The sequence below is a fragment of the Parasteatoda tepidariorum genome, chromosome 3, assembly GCF_982258835.1.
Source record: "Parasteatoda tepidariorum strain Cologne lab strain chromosome 3, Ptep-v5.0, whole genome shotgun sequence".
NCBI classification, from domain to species: domain Eukaryota; kingdom Metazoa; phylum Arthropoda; class Arachnida; order Araneae; family Theridiidae; genus Parasteatoda; species Parasteatoda tepidariorum.
The window spans coordinates 38,621,937-38,629,474 of NC_141757.1; positions in this window are offsets into that span (position 1 = coordinate 38,621,937).

Genomic DNA, 7,538 nt, shown 5'->3' on the forward strand with positions numbered 1-7,538 from the left:
AAAGAAATTGATTATTCTGAAGATATAAATATTTTATTACTCCAGATTTTTATTTAATTTACAAGAATAGTTTCTATTTGAAATTTTTTTTAACCGAAATATGTATGTAATTAACTGAAATAATTGTGTGTATGTAACTTTTTCTTTATAGAAGGACGAAGTATTTTGATCTCGTTATTTGAATTTTTCTAGTCTTAAACGACTTTTTTAACTTAATTCAACAAGCAACTTTTAAAAATATCCATGAGCGCGAAGATTCGTTTATGACTTTTGCGAGTGCTGTATTGCGGCGATCGTAGGGTTGCCTCTGAGTGAGGGTTACTAGATAAGGCGGTGAAACAGTTGACAAATAAAACCGCGGCGAGTGGAGGTGCCCGGGAGTCGACAATGTGTAAAGTCGCGTCCCTGTTAGCCTTTCTTCTTTAGTAGCATTTCTTGTTGCTGTTTTTACGCATTTAAGAGTAGAAAAAAGTTCTTTCTGCAGTTGCTGTGGTGATTGGTGGCAACTTAGCCAATATTGATAACCAGCAATAAATGTTTGGGAAAAAGATAGTCACATTCTTCCATTGCTGAATTATTTATTTTGTATTAATATTTCATTATAATTTTTTGGTGCGAATTTTTTAAATTAGTCTTAAGAAAATTAAATATGTTAGGTGTGTTTGGATCCTAGAATGGAAATATTCTTTGACTGGTATATTTTTAAGAGTCGAATTCTCAAGATGGTTTAACAGAAATGCGATGTAAGTTCAAATTGTACATCGTCAAAAATCAATCAGAATTTTTGATAAAACGCGAATATTTTATTTTATTTACGTCGTACTAGAACTGCACTAGGTAGCATTTTATTTTATTTTATAACCATCGTTGAACAGCCGATCCAATTTTGGGGTTTACGACTACTGATGTTCAACTCCGTAGGCTAGCAATTTTGAACTCAATCTAGAAGACAAGGGAACTACTGGATCAAATATTGGGAGAAATCTGCCTGAAATGACTTTTACATGGAACTAACCAGCATTTGCGTTACATTGAAGGGAAAACCATGAAAAGCTACCACAATTAGCCCGACGGTAAGGGGACTCAAACCCATAATCCGTCTACCACTGTGTATATTTTACGACAGCACCTTGGCCGATTCAGAATTCCTATCGACCAGCCGAGATTTGAACACAGTTCACCTCATTGGAGGGTCAACACTCTATCCCCTGAACCACCACGGCTCTACTAGGGGTATTGGCGACGTTCTGGGAAACATCCCTGAGGATGATCCGAAGACATTCCACCATTATTTTGACAACCTATGAGTGAAGTTATGGACTTTACGGTAGAAGAGTTTAATGAGTACCACATACTCACAGTCTCTTTGCAAGCTGATCAAAGAGGTCACCCACACGCTCACTAACCGACTTGATGCTTGACTTTGTTCTATTGGGAACTGTGTCTTATGATCAGTGCACTGTAGGACTCATTCTAAAAGAAATGAATGTTAATAAAAATTCAAGGTTTCACAGTACTGAAATAGAATTCGAATATTAGTACAGTGAAACCAGTCGTATTAACTGCCCTTGTTAGTAAACCTCGAACCTAAATTATCTTAAATGACAAAAGAAAGCAAGATCGTTGTAACCTGATAACCTGTATATCTTGTATGTTGACCCCTAAATTAAGTAAAATTTGCCTAGCAGTGTCATTAAATGCTATTGTAACCCCTTAAGTTGACTAGATTAAAAAAAACAAAGTTTTTAATATTATTATGTTAGATATCAGAATGTCACTAAATTGGGGAACCAGTATAAAAGTTATTTTAAACTCCTTACAGGGTGGACAACATAGGAAAAGTACTAAGGGCTTTTTTTAAACAATTAAGTTAAAAGTATCTTAAAACAAATTTTAAAATGTTGAAATGCAAATAATGTCCAGTTTTCTAATGACATAAATGATATTTTATAAATTATTTAAAATAAATATCTGGCAAGTATCACTAACAAACTAAGCCTATATTGCAATTAGTTAATTTTTATAAAACATTTTGTAATTCATTATAGCCATCAATCAATATTTTTTATGTTAAGATACTTAAGTTTTACGCAAAAAAAAAATTTAAATTCACAATATTTAACTTTGTTTTGACATGTAATATATCAGAAATACATTAAAATATGATATAAAAGAAAACTATGTCTCCTTCTCCTCCTTCAGTTGTTATTAATAACATATTGATATGCCTTTTATAGAGAAAATTATATATTAAGAACAATTGATGTTTACAATAAAAAATAAATAAATAAAGTTTTGCAAAGAACTTGGAAATGTAGTACTATTTCTTCTCATTCAATATGTGTTTATGTTATATGCATTATAGGAACAAAGACAAGAATTAAAACTTAATTTGACAAATTATTTTATTTAGATAGGCTATTACAGCAACAATTGGTATTAAAAAGGATTGTAAATAGAAAAAGTAATAACAACTTCAAAATCATTTTATGCTAATTAAAAAAAAACAATTTCATCAAAATGTTGTAATTTTTGCTTTAATATAATGTCTAACTGTTAAATAAACAAGTTTTTGTTTAACATTCTAATAAAATACATATACTGTAAAAACAAATTTTAATACTGTATCTTCAGCTAAATAAAACACTTAGCTGTAAATTCTAAACTTTTAGTACAACACACTTGTATAAGGAATAAAACTATCACATGTACAATAAAACAAATATAAAAGGCTATAAACAGAGAAACAAATGTAAAAACACCAAAGTTAGTTTTAAAGTCTCGCACAACACACATAGAGAATTACATAGCAAGTAAAAATATACAGACATGATGGAAGACCGTAAAGTTTATACAATAAGATGAAAATTGAAAGAAAGTTAAATTTTTTTAATATTAAGTGGTAAAAGCTGTAAAGTTAATTTGGTTACATAATAATTAAGAGTAAAATTTACATACTGTTTGTCTTTAACTAATAAAAAAAAATAAATGCACTTTACGTGTATAAAATGAACAAAATAAATGATAAATAAAAGTAAAACATATGTTAAAAATTAACATAAATTCATGCAGAATTATCATAAAAGTCATTCTATGAGCTGAGGCTGATCATATGTATCCTAAAAGGGTATTAGTTTCAAAATATAAAACAGTAAAGAAGTCATTATTTATCTCTACTTTTTTAATTTTAATTAAAAAAATTAATTTAATATTTAATAAAAAAATTTGTCTGAATGTATACATTAATACTTTAATGAATATGCATATAAATGCATAAAAATTGAAATTCATGGTTTATTTCATAATTTTTCTCTTATTTATTTAAGTTGTTAGCATTCTAATAAAACTACTCAAAATTAAGATTTCAGAATATTTTGATGTAAATAAAAAATTAGGAACTAAAAAAAATTATTTCCAATGCATAACATTTTGAAATCCAACAACTAATACAGTTTAGGTTTATTTTTCAGCTTTAAGAATGTAACTGCAATTTCAATGGAAGTGTAATTTCAATGATGAGAGGGGAAAAAGAGATTTGCAGACATTATTTTGCAAGCAAATATTTTCCTAAGTGAGATTCTTGCTTAATGTAATGAAAAGCTTTATTATATGATGAAACATTTGTAGCTAGCAACTGTTTGAATAGTTATTTTGTATATTTGTTATAAAATTCAAGAAAAAAAGAGTACAGAATTTCCAGTTTAACAAGTTACTTCCTTTCTTATAAATGTGAGAAAAAAAGCAGTTTTTCTAACTAAAAAACAATCAGGTAAACCTTTAAGGGTTCAGTTTAACCCTCAGAGGGTTAATTGAAGTAACAATATGATCTAATCTAATACTTCAAAGCAAATACTCTTTAGTAAACTTTAACAAATGAAAGAGAAAATCTAAAGTTGTATTATTTTCATAAGTAAAGTAAATAAAAAATATATAACAGTCAATGAATCTGCAATAATCAAAAGTGCCTGTTTAAATTTCTAAAATTAAAATAGAATACAATTGATTTATTGAAAACAGTTTAAACAAAATGCTACTATACAATTACAAAAGTAATTTTTTGTGAAATAATAATCAGATTTACAATATATAATCAGGTTAAAATATGTTTTTAAGCTTTTTTATTTAAATGTTCTCCTTCAATTATAATAACATTTAAAAATTTCTTAAAAACAACATTAAAAATCATATATGATAAAATTTTATTAGAATTTATGCAGGTTTTGGTGTTACAATGGTAAACCTCCATCTGTATCATTTTATCAGAAGATGATCCTAATATTCCTCCCCAATACATACCCCCATCAGAAGTCAGGAATTCTGTCTTTTATCCTACTGATGAAGGCACATGCAACATTGTGACACTAAAACATGCATAGGTTTTAATAAAATTTTATCATTTACGATTTTATATGTTGTTTTTAAAGAATTTTAAAATGCTATTATATTTAAAACTGAACATTTAAATAAAAAAAAAATTAAAACCAATTATAATGAATAAAATTGAGAATAATTCTCAAAAATAAAAGAAATATAGTCTCCATATTTTAAAAAGATAAGAAAAGTTATAAAGAGTTTAGAATAAAGAAGGAAAAATAATACGTAGATTCGGACAGTGTAGGAATGTTATGTAATAAAATACTCTTTATCAAGATTTCATGTTTATCAACATTAATACTTAAATTTTGATATTTATATTTATCAAAATCAATACTGGTACAATATAAATTTGATAAAAAATTGCATAAACACTTACAAGCACAAAATTGAAATCTTTCAATTAATACTAAAAGCTCTCTAATACGTCAACAAATCTAATACAAATTTACTCTAAATCAGAGAAATAACTATCTGATACATAAACTAATGTATCATATATAATTATATCAAGACAACATTGATAATATCATGAAAGCATTTTTGACTAGAACCAATGCCACAAAAAGCTACAGAGAAATTTTATTGATAAAAATAACAAACTATATAACATTAAAACTCATTCTAAATAACATTATATATGAACTAGAAAATTCATTATCTTTGGTCCTTTGACAAGAAGTACAATATCAAAAAGTTAATTAAATTTCAAAGATAGGACTCTACTCATTATAAATTTCAACAAATAGTCTTTGAAGTCAGAAGATAAAAAAATTATTTCACGACTAATAGTAACAAAAAACACTTAATAATGGAATGTAACATGTTGAGTAATATTATTTAAACACGAATTCTAATCTGAATTTTAACTAACAGATAAATAAATACCAAAATTATATTAAATAAATAGAAGACAAGAATATTCTTTCATATAATTTAACTATAAAAGCGATAAATAGCTAAAATATTTACAACACGCAAAAGACAAAAACTAATTCATCCAAAAGACTAGGTAGAAGCCTCTTCCTCATAAGGTATGGTGGAAGTACTTTTAAACGATAGTGAATAAAAAAAAAAGAGAGGAGGTACATAAAAAAGGTAAAAGGGAAAAGGCGATGGTATTTTTTCATCATAAAAACTATATGCATGTAATATATATATAGAGTGTGAGTGAGAGGTGAGTAAATAGGAATGGGATCACTTTAAAAATTAAAGGGTGTACGTAATTTTTAAAAGTATTCTGAAAAAGTAAAGGCAGTCAGTGAAAATAAATTAATAAATACAGTTGTGTGCAATTAGTTCCATAACTGCAGATTCACATAACATTAAATTATTGAACTAACTGAATATAATGTGTGTTAATCACTGTATTCAGTTATTAAGTAAATAGTTAAAAAAAACTCAATCTTCAGAAAACAGATAAACATTTAACGGCATGCCCTCTTTGCTAACATTTTACTAAGTTAAAAGAAAAGATTTTTAGGTTAAATTTAATCCCTAATTCATCATAATCAATCTACAATATAATAAAAGTAATTAATTTAACGGTACTGAATGGGAATAAAATTGAAATTAAGAGTAGCTGATTCGAAGCAGTCTTGCATACATTGGAAAAACTAAACATAGATCATGAAAGATGCGTTCAAAATCAGGATATTAAACTATCTTCCATTGCCCTATATAGCTGGTCTAATCATAGGTTTGAGTTTTATTCTTCTAAAGTAAATCAACACTGCTCTACAGGAAATGATCTTGATCACTGGAAATCATTTCATAGATGAAATGAATCCCAAAAAATTTAAAGATAATTCTTATTTAATCTTGGGAAATTTATTTAAATTTAACTTCTACACCATTCACATATGAGGTTTTCATACTATATCTCATATACACTAGCTTCATGTTTCTCTCACTTTATTAGATTATTTTGTTCAAGCTTATTCCCTTCCCACCATTGGTCAAACCTTTTCTTTTTTGGAAGAAAGAAAGGAAAAAAAAAGAAGAGACAAACCACATGCTTGTCTCCTGTTTTCATTCTATCATTTTGTGTTTTGTCACTGAGGAAAGTTATTGTTTACTTAACCAAAAACAAATTTTGCGAATTTTTGTCTACCACTTGTTCTCTAATTACATTGAATTATTCATATACAATAGTTAACTTTTGGTGTAGTAAAATAGTGTTTTCGGAATAAATTTTTGAAACCCTGTAACTACATTGAAAGCCTATAAAAATTAAATAAATTTTAAAAAAAAAATGATATCATGGTTAGTAAAGAACTGAAAAATAAAAACTATATTTATTTTAAGCATAATTACAGGTGTCCCATTCCTCACCTCTCTACCTAAATATATATGCAACTAGAATAAAAAATAAAACCTAACTAAAACTTTTAACCTTGAGATTAATACCTTGTAATAGCTTTGTAATAACCTTGAGATTAATAATTTCAAATGGCCACAAAATTATGTGTCAATATAAGTATGGTTATCTGAAACAGTAAGCCTCTTATTATAAGTTCAAAATTCTTTTTTTAAAAATATTAATTCATAAAATGTTTTATGTATTTATATTGGCAGCAACTAATAAGTGTTGACAGTGCACTTTGGGTGAGGTAGGTTGAAGAAGTGAAGGATAATAAATAAAAATAAAAATCAGGAAAAGAAGATTTTCATGTTCAGATTTTGTGAATTTTTGATTATCAGATTATTTTTCTTTCACATATTGAAAATAATTATTTTACAGGCATGTATTCATAACAACAATGCATATCAATCAAAAATTATTTAAAAATAAACACAGATCGTGCTTGATTAATGATTAAATTTTAAAATATCTAAAATTTGTTGAAAAATCAATTAATAGCAACAATTACAGAAAAAAAAATTATTGCTATCTTTAGTAGAGAATAAGAAAAATTGGAATGTGTAAATAAAAATATACAGGGAAAAAAATTACAAATAATTATAACAGGTACAGGAAATGACAATTTAGATAGAGAAATAATATTTTCTTACCGCAAATAACAAAGAAAGAATAAAAATTATGTTAAAGACACCTTTGGTAAAAAAAAAAACATTTAAAATTAAAAAAATTAGAAGTATCAATAGCTAACTCTGAAAATTTTTTTCGTAGCTTGAAACAAAAATTTTATGTGATTATTTAT